General features: G+C 34.5%; 1 long non-coding RNA gene across 1 annotated transcript; it reads left to right on the top strand.

Moving 5' to 3' along the window:
* Positions 1 to 6,276: 6,276 nt before the first annotated feature.
* On the top strand, positions 6,277 to 7,838 carry LOC118479738. The gene is made up of 3 exons (XR_004860346.1): positions 6,277 to 6,507; positions 6,618 to 6,929; positions 7,144 to 7,838. It is a non-coding gene; the product is annotated as an uncharacterized LOC118479738 (long non-coding RNA).
* The last annotated feature ends 8,221 nt before the right edge of the window (positions 7,839 to 16,059 follow it).

Here is a 16,059-nt window from a genome sequence, read left to right as displayed (position 1 = left end):
TGACCGAAAAACCCCTACGGGGCATAATATTAACTTAAACTCGTTACGGGCATCACGGAAGGTATCCTACTGATACCACAACCTCTTTAAGGCATATTGACTTAGGAAATAAGCGTAGGACTCTCATGGTTAACCGTTGCGCCTATTGCGCGCACGATTCGGCTTATGAAACTAGTTTTCATAAATTAGCCGATATGGGTCAAACCATATTATTTTGACCCCGAAATCCAGAGTGTGAACCTTAAACCCATATAAAACAAGTCTCTGAACTTGTTGGGTCAGAATCACACTCCATTCTCGGTTTTCGCCTTTTCGCGCGATTAAACCGTATTTATATTTCGGAACCAACCGGTCTAGGCTACGGCCAATATAAAGACCCGTTAGGATTCTAATAGGTTAATTAAAACCTTCGTTCCAGAATAGGAGCCCCAGTAAAAGCTATCTGTGACGTAATCCATTAAGGAATATACTTGCAAAGGTAAATACTTTAACTTATTTTCCCTTATACGGGCTTGGGATACAGTATATTAATACCGCTTGATTGAGCATCATATCTTCCATCGCTTAGGTGGTTAATTGAATAATGTGATCGGCTCATTTAAACAGTCTTGTTACTTAAAAGCCTTTGGGGGGTTAATGACCGTTGTCCCGGATATCCTTGGCATCATTTTACGAAATGTCCACGACCTCGACATCCCGGTGTAGGCGTACACCCGGTATATTATGTCGACATTATTATTAAAAGACGTAGCCGTTGGTTTTTACACTACGGTTTTACGCAATGTGGTGTGTCTATTAACCTTTAACCCGGACAGGATCCGGGCTACTGAACGCATAAAAGGACACGTAATTCGTTCACAAGATTTTAATAATTTTCCCAAGTTATAAAAGAGTTTGTGCCTCGTGCATTCAAATCAATTTTAATAAACATTTTCAAATGTGTCAGTTGAACGTATTTACCAGTGTAAACTGACGTATTTTCCCAAAAAGATTAAGTGCAGGTACTACACGAAATTGGCTGGTAGTAGCTTCCTAGCATCGTGATAAGTCTCGCAAGCTTGATGCTGTATCTGACTGAACAATACTTTATTATTATTTTGATCCCCTGTGGATACAATTCGACTTCTGTAATACACTTGATATTACATTCAAAAGGTTGAATTATATTTATCTTTTTGCTTCCGCTGTGCATTCATATAATTGTGTGGTTTGACTATATTGTTGCCAACTACGTCACGGTAATCCCCCACCGGGCCCACCGGTGATACATGTGGAAATCGGGGTGTGACAGGCACAAAGCCAACGAGGTTGAAGACGATGAAGAGGAAGATGAGTTTGAAGATTACAGTGGAGGTAGTGATGATGGCACTGAAGAAGATGAGTGGGAGGAGGTTTCAGATGAGGAAGAATAAATTTTTTTTACTATACATGCGATTTTATATGACAAACATGCGATTTAATACATATGAGTTTATACAATCATGCGATTTAGTATGTAAACATGCGATTTTATATGCATCAGTATATAAGTAATTTAAAATGCGTTTTCATTTTATTACATGCGATTTTGAGTTATCTTGTTTTTTTTTTTTTACAAAGACGTCTAAATCATTCATACGATTTATATAATAATGAAGCATAAGATGTTTTCAAAACTTGTACAAAAAACATAAATATAAAGTAGCTGTTATTGTTTAACACAACTAAAACCTTAAAACGATTGAACAAAAATCAAGTTACTTGAAGCAAAGATTTTGTCACGTTTAGCCGAGTTGAATTCCATCTTCTCTTTCACAGTGTTTAGAGCATCTTTCAGGAAAGAGAAGGCTAAGTCATCAGCTCGAGACTGTTCCTTTATTTGATCCAAAGCTGCGTCTCTGAAGCTTGATGGTGGTTTTTCAAGTAGTCTCTCCCACATCTCTTGATTTTTCTTGATTTCTTCAAGAATCTTTCCCTGCACATCAAGAATCAAATGAGAAGAGGTGACATCGGTGCTTATTTCTGTCAACGTGCGAGTTGACAATAGTTCCTTTATTGCAATGTTTTTTATTTGTTATGAATCTTCAGATGACATATTTGGGGTGTGTTTTGTGTGTGTTTGTGTTCAGTGTCTTAATATGGAAGGTAGTTATCCCTGGGTATTTTATATTAAAATAGTAAATTTATTATGTAGGTAGGGTGGTAAGTTCAGTAGTATTTATGGTAAAACTGATCATTACAAGTTACATTACTGTCACATCGGTATTAAATTCATTTTTTATATAAAATAGTTAATTTATATTTATTTTAATTATCAATTCATAATTTTCTGTTTTTGCATTTTAATCATCGTGGGACAAAGTTACATGAAATCATCAGCAACATTTTTTTTCAATATCGCATATGATTCGAAAACGAATTCGCACACTTTAAGAAACCACAGACAAGATCACTTTTTAAAATCGCATGTGTTTAAAACAAGAATTCGCACACTATAAGAAATCTCAAACATTTACCTTTTTTTTTAAAATCGCATGTGTATAAAACAAGAATTCACACACTATAAAAAAACAAAACCTTTCTTTTTGTTTTCAATGGTTTTTCGCACGTTCAATATGTATTTCGCATAGTATAATTTTCATCCTGCATCGTCTTCTTCGATAGACGGTATATCGATGTTGTTTCAGTTCAGAACTTCCAAAATCAACAGATATGAAATCGAAGAAGGAGGTTGGTGAATAAGAATCTTACGTTGTTGTATTTGATTTATAGATCATTTTTTATTAATGGCTGGATTTTTGAATACGATTTTGAATATAAGATTCGAATCTCCGTCAGTTACAGAGATTAAGATATCGTAATGACGATTTTAACCTTTTTTTCAAGATTTGAATACATTAATATGATTAATTTAATGATTTAAATTGGTTTGATGGATTGAAGATCCTACGGCTAAGAATATCGCGTACGTAATGTAGGATAAGTGGTATTGTACGTTAACCGGCCTCTCTCTCTCTCTCTCTCTATATATATATATATATATATATATATATATATATATATATATATATATAATGTAAGTATCTATAGAAAACCCACTTTAATTTAGAAAACCCGGGAAACTCAAAGCTCCCGATGTTTTTTTTTTGAAAAAATTTACACATGTTATATACATGTTTTTAAGGGTTTTGGGCAAAAAAAATCAAAAAAGCGCCGAGTAGATATTTTAAAAAAAAATAAACAAGTTTTGGTGTAACACATGTTACAAATATGTCAGATGAATGTAACATGTGTTACACCAAAACTTGTTTATTTTTTTTTTAAAATATCTACTCGGCGCTTTTATGATTTTTTTTGCCCAAAACCCTTAAAAACATGTATATAACATGTGTAAATTTTTTCAAGAAAAAAAACATCGGGAGCTTTGAGTTTCCCGGGTTTTCTAAATTAAAGTAGGTTTTCTATACATCCTTCCCCTATATATATATATATATATATATATATATATATATATATATATAGGGAAATGATCATGAGAAAACTAGATATAAATGAGAAAACTAGAAAACTAACTAAAATCCACTAAAAAGGAGGGGGATGGAGACTTTTAATGAAGGAGGGGGGACTTTTAATGAAGGAGGGGTAAAATTGGAAAAAAATATATATAACTTTTCAAACATTTCTCATTTCTCCATACGTTATCATTTTAAAACAAAAATGGCACCATAAGATCACAAATTTTCTTATCTTTCATTCAAGTATATTCGAGCATATTTTTTATGACATAAAAAAAGATTTATGGTGTCGTCTTGTTTTCAACACTGTTATTATAGTAGTGCACATGTGCAATATAACATGTACTACAATTGCATTACATGCTTAAAATTAGCTTTTTGAGTCTAGTTTAGCTCTTAGGGTTAGTTTTTTTGGAGGTTTAGGATTAGGATTAGGTTTTTGGGTGTGGGAGGAGGGGGGGGGGTTTAGGTTTTGTGGGGGGGGGGGGTGGGGTGGGGGGTTTAGGTTTTTTTCGGGTTTATGTTTAGGGTTTAGTTTTAGGTTTTTGGGGGGTGGGGGGGTTTAGGTTTTTGGGGGGTGGGGGGAGGTTAGGCTTTTGGTGGGAGGGTGAATTTAGGTTTTTGGGGAGTGGTGGGGGGGGGGGGTTAGGTTTTTGGGGGGTGTCGGTGGGGAGTGGGTTAAGTGGTTTAGGCTTTCCGTATTAGTGCACATGTGCAGTACAAAAAAAAAAAATTTTTGAAAATTTTTTTCCATACATAAAAAATTTTTTCTTTAAAAAATTGTAAAAAAAAATTGGTATTTTTTTAGGTTTTTTTAGTTAGTTTTTTGGTTTTCTCATTTAAACTAGTTTTCTCATGATCCATCCCCTATATATATATATATATATATATATATATATATATATATATATATATATATATATATATATATATAGGGAACCGCTAAAATGAAAACCATCCCCAGTTGCGAGAACCGCGAGAACTCCCCTCCACCAATCAGACTATGACACATATGCATTGTTATTTTAAAACATAAAGGGTAATATAGTAATTTACTCAATATGTCAAATCTTTTTTAAAGTCTTCTCTCTTTCTCTCTCCATCACACATCAATTAGTTTCTCTCTCTTAGCTCATAATTTGTTTTTTTGTCTTATTACATTTATTGTTTTTTATTACCTTTTTTGTCTCATTACATTAATTTTTTTTTTATTAAAAATCAGATTTTTTATTAAACAATATTTTAAAATCAGAATTTTTTCAAGATTTTTTTTACAAAAAAACGTTTTTACGAGCCGGTTTTTTTACGCCCCGTTTTTACATCTCGTTTTTACGTGCGGTTTTTTTACGGGCCGTTTTACGCCCCGTTTTTTGCGTGCCGTTTTTTTGCCCGTTTTTAGGCCGTTTTTTACGCCCCGTTTTTACGTGCCGTTTTATCACCCGGTTTTTTTCGAGCCTTTTTACGCCCCGTTTTACGTGCAGTTTTTTACGCCTCATTTTTACTTTCATAAAAAAAGTCGTTCGTAAAAAAAGTCTTTCATAAAAAAAAACTTTTCGAAAAAAAAAGTTTTTCGTAAAAAAAGTTTTTTCATATAAAAAAGTTATCCGTAAAAAAACACGGCGCGTAAAAAAACGGAGAGTAAAAACGGGGCGTAAAAAACGTCATGTAAAAAAAAACGGCGCGTTAAAAACCGGGTGTAAAAAACGGCGTGTAAAAATGGGGCGTAAAAAACGACGCGTAAAATAGGCGCTTAAAAAAAGTGGGCATAAAAACGGCGCGTAAAAAGGGTGCGCAAAAAAACCGGGCGTAAAACGGCGCGTAAAAAACGGGGCGTAAAAAAACAGCTCGTAAAAACGTTTAATAAATTTACTAAACTACCATTTTGACATTAAAATATTAAAAACATAATAAGACAAAAAGGATTTAATATTAGTTTTAATTACTTTTAATCTCATCCATCCATCTCCAAGATCCAATGGTTGAAAAGTGGTTCTCACGGTTTTCACAACTGAAGGTGGTGGTTTTCATTTTAGCGGACCCCTATATATATCTATATCTATACTATATTAATAAGCATATTAGAAGGGCAACTTAAGGTAATTTGCCACTTTACTTAAAATTTCATTGATGCATGATGTACAAGCCTTTTATGCTCAAGAAACACATCACATGGATTGCACTCGAGATATCACACAGATTGCGATCTGCACCGTTCATTTTTATCGAAGGACACCACACAAATGGTGATCTGCACAGTCCAAAATTTGCATTCATTTTGAACTCCCGCTCATACCCAATTCCCCATACACCTTTTCATTTGCAGAGATGAGTGAGAGAACGTTAGCGAGAGGGAGAGAGAAAGAGGCATATGGGTGAAGATCGAAGGTAGCCTCTATGTTCTTCCTTATCACTAGATCTCCAGGTTTTTCTTCACCTTCTTTTTAGGTTAGACTGGCCCCAACGCTTCTTGTTGGGGGGGTTGCACTTAATGATGTGGAGGATGCATTTGTAAAGGAAGCATTAGGGTAGGTGGCATTTAAGGGGGTTGCATGTAGGGAAGTGCACCTACATGCAGGAGAGAGAAGGTGAAGGTGGGCCCTTTAAATGTTTTTAAGATAGAAAAAGAAATGGTGATGTGTAAGAGAGAGGATGCATGTGGGAAGGATAGGTTGGAGTTAAAAAGACGAGAGAGAATGCATGTGGAAAGAATGGGTTAAAAGCTGATGTGGTAGTGATGACTAGGATGCATGTAGTAAATGCAGGCCGTTGCATTGCGGATAGTCTTATACCAGCTTTATTCTTCCTTCTTTGCTCTCTTTCTCCATAGTGATGGTTGTTGAAGACGAAGCAACGGCAATTAAGGTGGTTTTCGTTGTGGTTCACCGTGGTTGTTGACCTTCCCAACGACTGAGGTTGTCGGCGACGACCTAGGGTCCATATTGGCCAACCGGTGGCCACTCCCAGCGGCCCAGAACCGATGGCCAGAGGTCTGTTTTTTTATCTTTATTACCAGGTTTGATTTAGCATTTTGTTCATTGTGATGTTTGATTTTTAAATCTGTTTATTGTTCTTTTTATCAACTTTGTAGAACGTAGTGTAACCATTTGTCTACATCGCTGACAGGTTGTTCAATATTGTTGAGGTTTCATTATGTTGACAGTTTGGAGTGAGACTGTTATTTGGCACGACTTCTAGGGTTTTTTTTTTTCATGTCTTTCGAGAACTGTGATACTCATTGATGTTTAGGGATAATAGCTATTCAAAAGCTCATTTCAAATTTCAAACCCACAAAGTTTCTAGATCTGGATCTGCTCACTTGCCGCCGCTTATTTAGGGTTTCAGTGAGTTTATTTTCGTGACTTAGAAGAAAATTAGCTACAATTAATGTGTTACAGAAGTTTTGCTGAAAGGTTCATGGCCCCTGATGAACTTTAGGTGAATGTACCCTTATAATTCTGTAATTCTTTCATTACATTCAGTGATTTGATATTCACATGATAATCAATGTGTTATACAATTGGCTATTTGAAAATTTATTATTTGCTTTTTAAAATGTAGAGAAGTGAATCCATTCAATGAGTTAGATATGGTTATAAAAACATTCACTATCAGTTCTTGATTTTGGCTGCATAATGTGTTATATTTGTAGTCTGATCCAAACATAAAGAGCCTAAAGGCAAAACTTAGAGCCATTATTCCAGAACTAGAAGAAACGAAAAAGAGGAAATCTGAGAAGAACAATCAGTTCATGTGCAGCTACAAGAACTTGAGAAAGAGTATGTAATTCTACCCATTTTGCTATTAAATTTATTATAACTTTAGTACGTAAGTTTGTTTTAGAATTCATTACAATGGCTAATTACATGTTTTTCTCTCAAATATCCAGAGTGATTGGGTCAAAGTAGATAGGATGTTGCAGCCAATTACTATGTTTCTGTATGTTATATTGGCTGCTAAATGATGCATTTAGATTTGCTAAGCCTATGTTTAAAGCGAAATTTTGCAATCTGAATGTCATGCCTTCCCCTGAGCTACATGCAAACATTCCGCAGTTGAAGCATGACAAGCGTTAGGTTGTTCGGATCTTCCCAGGTTATACCATCGGAAAAGACAGCAAGTCTTCCCAACCTGCAACCATCACTACCCTTTCGTTTTTATGAAAAATTCGTTAAAGGTGTAGTGGCTAGAATAATGTTTGTCCTTGCTGCTTGCTCTACCCTACATCCACTTCATGCTGCTATGGGACCCATGTTCACTCAGGTATATTATATCTATACCTGTTCGTATTTATAATGGGTAGAGGTAAAAATGGGCCGGCCGGGCTGCGAATAGTTTGGGTAATGTGTCACAATTGGTTTGTGCCTAAGAGATAAAAAGTTTAGTATAAGTGAAGTCGGGCTGGGCTGATTCATAACGTTTTTATCCATTATTAGTGTTATTAAATAGTAATTACTTATTATTTTAATAATGTTGTTTTTGTAGTTATGTTTAGTACAAGTATAAACTGTTGGACAAAGGAGTGTTATTAGGTTGGTCGAAACTCTAAACCGACCCAGTTATCGACAACATGCAACAACAATAGTGGTTGGGGCCACTTATCGGAGACAGTGGTGACTTGCGGTGGTGGTTCTTGACTTAGAACTGTGACGATGGAAGACAGTGGGTGCAGAATAGAGACCTACTGCATGTGAGATTATTCTATAAAGAGGTAAGATCCGGCTTCTGTAAGTTTTATTCCGAGCTATATTTGGTAGTTTTGGTCAGATCTAAAGTTTAACCATGGCTGATGTTTGGTTTTTTGAGAAATGGAGGCGACAGTGGTGACTACTGGCGGTGGAGATGACCTCTGGTCACCGGACAATTGATGATTGACGATGGTAGCAGCTTCGTTGGTGATTTTGGTAGTATTGGGTGTTGGTCTAACAAGTTTGGATGCGACTGTAAGTTATTTGGTGAGGTAATTCCATCGATCATCATTCAATATGTGTTTTTGTAGATTCAACTGCTTTAGTTTTACAATTTTGTGAGCATTTAAAAAAAAATATTTGGTTTGCTTTCATTACCTTTTCGGGGTATAACATCTACGTTTTTCATTATAAAGAAGCCAAATGCATGAGGGTAGCAATGGAAGAACTACTATATAATGTTTGTGTGGATATAATTTTCAATTGCCTTTTAAGCATTTTAAACCATGGGCTAATTTGAGTTATTTTCAATTTCAAATCGGTCAAAAAAGATTAGCTAACAAGGGAATGGGCTGGTGGGACGGGTTGGGTATATTTAGTCGGGTTTGATACAGGTGAGGCTGAGTTGGGCTGACCTACAACTAATTAAAGTGCTATTCATGGATGGCTTATTCAAGGTACCTTGATTGTTGTTAGTTTTATTTGTGATTTTAATAATCGTATGAAGCACATATTGCTAATCTTGATGGTACACATTTCTGTTGATATGTCATGGTACTAAGTACACCATCTAAGAACTTAACCTCTCGTTATGATTTTAATGGGCGTTTTAACCCATGAAATCATTCTAACCCATACGGGTTCTATAGTGTCAAAAACGAGTATTAAGTCTAAGATGATTATTTTCTCATATTTACACTTTTGTATTTAGGTCCTTAAACCCGAATATAAACATCCCTTAAACTCTAAATCGAACACATTCACCCTTCTAATCTCGACAACCTCGTCACGCTTGGATAATCAGAAAGCATATGCAATATTTGTGAGTATACTCGATCCCATTTTACTTTTAAACACTTTGGGTGCAACATGTATTTTACACAAAACATGCAACACTTGAAACTTATTTTTAATCACACTTTATCCACATTTAAACATGAAACTATATGACGCTTGTTAATCTTGTATGCTATGTAAACTTTTGTGTCAATATATGCTCATTAACTTTACTAGCCTACCTTAACAATTATAGCGCTATAGGATTAACGCATCGTCCTTTAGTCTCGGGGTATTGTTAAGTCAAACATGTTAACCTCCCATTAGTCTCAGGGAAAGGCAATTTGCGTTGTAAACTCGGGTTTGAACATATAGCTTACACCGTTTCAGCATATTAGTAACTTATATCTATGTTATTCATGTTGGATATGAGCACGTTAAACATTTTATTCTATGTTATACTATATATCAAACTTGTATACACGCCAACTTTTTGTTGATCATATTTTAATACATGTTGCAGGTCGATAGACGAGATGATGCTAGTGAAGAAACTAGATTTAGGTGGACTTAGAAACACACCTAGAATAAACAATTATCTGATGTTATGTTTGAAAAAATTTTGTTCATATTTGAATCTTGGATAACGTTTTAGCATTTTATGAAATTTACTTAAATTATATTGTCACATAGTGTTATGACGCTTTGAGCGATTTGTTCGTCTCATCCTGATGTTTCCGCCATCGGTTGGGGTGTAACAACCTAAGTTTCTTGGTTTCACGATCCATGATTTCGACTGTTTTTTCGATGAAGTGCATGTACTCATCGATGCGTATGTCACCGAGTGGAATGTGAAGTCCTTCGCTGGCTAAGCACTTCTTGAGATTTGAGACATGGAACTTGGATGGACGTTGTTGAGCTCTTGAGGCAAGTCAAGTTGATAAGCTACTTTGCCAATCCTCTCGAGAATCTTGAAAGGACTTACAAAACATGGAGCAAATTTTCCTTTCTTACTAAAACAGATGACTCCTTTCCAAGGGGATACCTTGAGGAGTACACTGAATTCCAAGGGTTTGCGTCGCTTGTCGGCGTAACTCTTTTGTCGGCTTCTAGCTTTGAGAAGGTTGTCACAAATTTGTTGTCACACCCCAACCGATGGCGGAAACATCGGAGTGAGACGAAATAGATTGCAAGAGACTTTATAACGCTATTTGTGACAAGTATCTAAAGAATAAATTTTCATTTCATTTCTAAAGAGTCAATTACAAGGATTTGAAACAATTACAACATGAATAATGAAATACAATACAATAAGAATACAAATTTAAAGTGTGTATCTAAACATCCTATTAGATTCCATGCATCACCAACGTCATCGCTAAACCTACAACATGTTTTAAAAGTGTATTTCAATACAAAGGTATTGGCGAGCATACAAGTTTGGTGCGTAGTATATAAGTATGAAAACGATAAGGAACAATCCACATGGCAAACCTAGTTATCAAGATTAATGTATAAACTGGCATACGATTTACAAGTCAACCGTCTGTTTACACAAGTATGAATGAATAAACCTAACATGGCCTCTCGTTCACGGGTGGTGCGTTACTCTTATAGCGCTATACATGTTAACTGGAGGCTTGTACGAAGCTAATGACAAGTTCATCACATAAGAATCACCCAGAAAACACGAATCAAGCATAACAAATAGTAAGCATGTATTGGATTGTTTGTTTATGTATTTGCATAAGAGTATGTATACTAAGTGTGTTTTGTATATAAAAACATGTTACACCCAAAAGTGTGAAAACGGTAAAATGAGTCAAGTATACTCACAAAATTGCTAATTCTTCCAATTATCCAAGTGTTGACGAGTGAATGAGATTAGGAGGTCGAATGTATTTGGGTTGGAGTTCAAGGTATGATTAGAGTCAGAATTCGGAAATTTAAAATGCGCAAAGTATGTATGTATGAAAGTAATATCTAAGTTCTAAGAGTTTGTTTATGACACCATATCAAGTGGTTTCATGGGTCCCAATTTGCCCATTGGAATCATAACAAGTACTCTAGAATCTTCGATATGTTAGCTTAGGTTTATGGTGATTAATCATAGCTTGATTAACACCACAAACTCAGCCATGTTTCTATATAATAATAGGTATATTCATAAGGTAATAATATATCCTAGACTATGTCCAATCAAGTATTGTCATATAGCATCATGTATGTCAAGCATGGAGGTTAGAAAACCTCATTATAAGATTCACCACTACACACACCATCTTGAAGATGGTGGGAGGGTCATGAATAACGATAAAGTAAATCTAATCTAAGTAAGTCATAAAAGTGTTCAAATGAAGAAGTGGAACTTAGTTTGGAAGGCCAAAGCCTCCATTTGGTCACACTTCACAAGTCACAAGTTCATCATATAGAAGATGGTGCCTTGTGCTTGTTTTCATCATTTGATTATCAAGTTTAAACAAAAAATAAATGGGTGTTTGAGCCCAAAACTTTGATGGAAATCCTCTAAACACAAACCCACAACCATAGACTAAGTTGTGAGCTTGGTGGGAACAAGATTCCATCAAGTTTTCTATCAAAACATGAAGATTTAAAAAGACAAAAATGAGCAGAATTTAAAGTGCACTTTGGACCTAAAAATGGTGAGGTTTCACCTTAGTTTGCCCAAGCAAACTTGTGAAAACCTTCCTAGAGGTTACTCAAGTGTTTTAGAAGAAGAAAAGAGTTGAAGAAGTGAGCTAGAACTTACTTTGAATGGCTTAAACTTTCTGATGTACAAGCTGAAAACTCAGCCGAGTTGAGAGAGTTTTGAGAGTGATTAAGGGTTGTAAAAGTGGTAAGGAGGCTGAGATTAAGTGGTATTTATAGGGGGAAAGATTAAGGTTAAGTGGGTGAACATTTAAGGTAGTTTGTTAGGGTTTACAATAATAAAAAAGGGAAAATTTCTAATTTTTTTTTTGTGCTGGCCGAAAATGGCTGTTAACAGCCTTTAATTTTCTTTTTTTTTAATCAATTTAACACATAAGTTAGTGGTGTTGCATATTATATTTAAGTTTAAGTTAGTGCATATTAACTAGTTATGAAAGCATCAAATGGTTAAGGTTTTTAATAATAAAAAAAAGGAATGTTGTTGTAGTCATGGTCATGCGACCTGAAAGGCTTTTTCAACCAATAAACCTCTTGTTCCTTTTTATTTTGTGACAATGAATGATGAGGCATAGTGGTGTTATAATATTGGAAGTAATTGGGGAAGTGTTTGATAAAAAAAAGGATTTGGATGAGGTCACAAGGACCGATCGCTGCTGTTAGGTTTCGCAAGCATAAAATGTAATATGTAGCACGAAATCAAGTGTCTTTTATAAGAGATTAAACATGGGTTTTACGTTGTAAGTCATGATGTATTATATAACTTAGCATCAAATAGTCATAAATCGTAAAGTTTCGCAATCGAATAACCAAATGTCTTGTATGTATGGAACGGTTAAGAATTACGAATGCACAATCATCGTTTATGAGTATAACTTACGTTTAAGCGAATTACGGATCATGTATCAAGCGAAAGCACGTATCAATGTATGAACATGTATAGATAATGTATATTTCACACAAAAGATCAATTTTATTACGATCGAAGTCTCGGATTTACAATGGTTTGAAATGAAATACGGTTACAAAAGAAGCAGGGTTTCCAAAAATAGAATTATAAGACAAACTTTCTCATTAAGGAAAGTTACGAAAAAGCGGAGCGTTACATTTGTAGGATCTTGTTCGTCATTTCTTGTATGAGCTTAGGACTAGTGATTTGTGCTTTACCGATCTCGTGCCAACAAATAAACGAACGACAGATATGGAACGTTGGATGAACGTTGTTGAGCTCTTGAGGCAAGTGATAAGCTACTTTGCCAATCCTCTCGACAATCTTGAAAGGACCTACAAAACGATGAACAAGTCTGCCTTTCTTACCAAAACAGATAACTCCTTTCCAAGGGGATACCTTAAGGAGTACGTTGAATTCCAAGGGCTGGCGTCGCTTGTCGGCATAACTCTTTTTCCAGCTTCTAGCTTTGAGGAGGTTGTCACAAATTTGTAGGATTTTGTTCGTCGTTTCTTGTATGAGCTCGGGACTGGTGATTTGTGCTTTACCGATCTCGTGCCAACAAATAGGCGAACGACATTTTCGTCCGTACAATGCTTCAAATGGAGCCAGTTAGATACTAGAGTGGTAACTGTTATTTTGCGTGTTGCTCATGTGATTATTGATCCGGTGGAAATGAATTCTGAATTGGGAATCGTAATAAAAGATGCGTCAGTAAGTGGCGAACTTCCGGTGGCCGCCTAGACGGAGGTTCTCAGTTTGGATCTGGGTGCTTCTTGGAATTAAATAAAGTAATGACACAAATGGTCATTGGAAATAAAAATAGAGTAATGACATAAGTAGTCCTTTTAAAATGGAAGGGTATTTTATTCATATTACTGAAATTGAACACAAAAATTAACTAAGTTTGGTGTTACTACCCAAATGTGTTACAATACTGAAACCTGAACCTATTAAGAAAACATTAGTACCCAAAGACAAAACTAGGTATAAACCACATGGTCCATCTTTGTAATTAACTCGAATAAAAATGAACACGTATTATTAAATACCAAATATCTTATTAAAAGAAAAACGAATAAAAGAAATCTTAAGTTAAAGTATTAAACTCAACTAGTTAATAAATGTTAAATATTAAATATTATGTCACATGTTCCGTCCCGAAACTGTATTGACTTGAACTCGTTTTGACTCAAACTAAAATAACCTTTTTTTTTATGTAAAATGTTCTGACGTGACATGATCCCGGCCCGTTATAAATTCTTAGATTCAACTAATTAATAAATATTAAATATTATGTTATAAATATAAATTATAATTGTAAATTACTAATTGATAAATATTAAATAATATGTGATTTGTTCTAAGCCAGAACTTTTTTAACCCGAGCCGTTATGACTTCGACCAAAGTAGTCTTTTTTAAGTGAACTGTTCTAAAGTGACATGTGGCCCAAGCTGCCGACCTGACCGGACCAATACGTATTATTAAATCCTAAACGTATTATTAAAAGAAAAATAAATAAAAGAAGCGTAAGGGTGGAGGGTATAGTTCAATCACTCTAGGGTGTTTGAGTCATTCTCTACCCAATAATAGCATGCCATGTCAACTCCCCATTCTACTTTCCATTTTACACTCAATCACTAGGTATGGTTCAAACACACCTCAATTAAAAAAAAAAACTTGATTGATTGTATCTTTCCTCTCTCCTCTCTCTCTCTCCTCTCATCGGTGACTATATACCGAAATCAACCCTCCCCACTCACCGATGGACCCGGTGTGGTTCACCGATCGGTGACCCCCATCCTCGAATGAGGTCCCCGCAACCATACCAACCTCCCTAATATTAAATTCAACTAATTGTTGATCAGAACCCGTTTTAACTTGAACCACGCTAACCCTTTTAAGTGACCTGTTCTGACATGACATGCCGCCCGACCCTACGTATTATTAAATAACAAACATATTATTAAAAGGAAAACATACCAAACGTGTTACAAAAGAAAAAATGAATAAAAAGATTAAAACTTGAAATATTAAATTAAGCTAGTAATAATTTATTTAATATTATATGACATGTTCAGACCCGAAACTAGTTAATCTATATGTATACGATGAAGGAACCTTCTGGACAACCATTTAATTTAACTTTAGGTCTGCATTTGGAAAGCTGGTGTAGGTTTGAAGGTTTCCAATTCATGTAATTTTTTTTTTCTTCTTTTCTGTTTCTCTGTCTGGTTGGTGTAGCTTGTATGGGCATTGTTGGATTCTGTTTGTTTGGTGGGGCTCCTCTTAGCTGCTTGCTAAGGGAGTTATGTTTTTGGGGGTTATATAAGCTTCTGTTGGCCAAAAAAAAAAAAAATTTAATTTAACTTTAATTTTAAAACATTAAAAAAATTTTATAAAACATTTGGTACAAGTCTTAATGCATAAATCACTTGTCATTTACCATTTTGTTTCTCTTGTGATAATTACGAAGTATTAAATGAACATAATATTTAATGAACAAAATAGTTGATGACATAATTCTATAAATATAATTTTTATTTATTTTTATGCATATTATAATATTTAATACATATCAATTAGTTAAATTTAATATTTTAATTTCAAATTTCTTTTATTATTTTTATTTTTGTAATATGTTTGGTATTTAATGATACATACCGGTCGGGTTGGGTCGGGTCAGGTCGAGTAACATGTTACGTTAGAAAAAGTTACCGAAAAAAAGTTATTTTTGTTCAAGTCAAAATCGGTTCATTTGATTTAATTAGTTGAATTTGATATTTTAATGTTATATTTATTTTATTCATTTTTCGTTTAATAATACGTTTTGTATTTATAATACGTATAGGTCGGGTCGGCCAACATGCCACGTCAGAACATGTCACATAAAAATGGTTATTTTTTGATTAAAGTCAAAACAGTTTCAGGCTAGAATAAGTCACATAATATTTCATATTCATTAATTAGTTGAATTTAATACTTTAATTTTAAATTTCTTTTTTCATTTTTTCTTTTAATAATATAGTTAGTGTATTAATTTTTTTTAATAACAAGTTTTGTATTTAATACTACATATTAGTCGGGTCAGACAACATGTCGCGTCAAGCGTCAAAACAGACCATATAAAAATGGTTATTTTGGTTTAAGTCAAAACGATTCATATCAAAACAGTTTCAGGTCAAAACGTGTCAAATAATATTTAATGTGTATTAATTAGTTGAATTAAATATTTTAGTTTTGAATTTCTTTTTTACATTTTTTTAA

This window comes from Helianthus annuus, chromosome 6 (assembly GCF_002127325.2).
Source record: "Helianthus annuus cultivar XRQ/B chromosome 6, HanXRQr2.0-SUNRISE, whole genome shotgun sequence".
NCBI classification, from domain to species: Eukaryota; Viridiplantae; Streptophyta; class Magnoliopsida; order Asterales; family Asteraceae; genus Helianthus; species Helianthus annuus.
The sequence above is the reverse complement of the archived record's forward strand: the minus strand, read 5'-3'. Positions and strand labels throughout refer to the sequence as shown.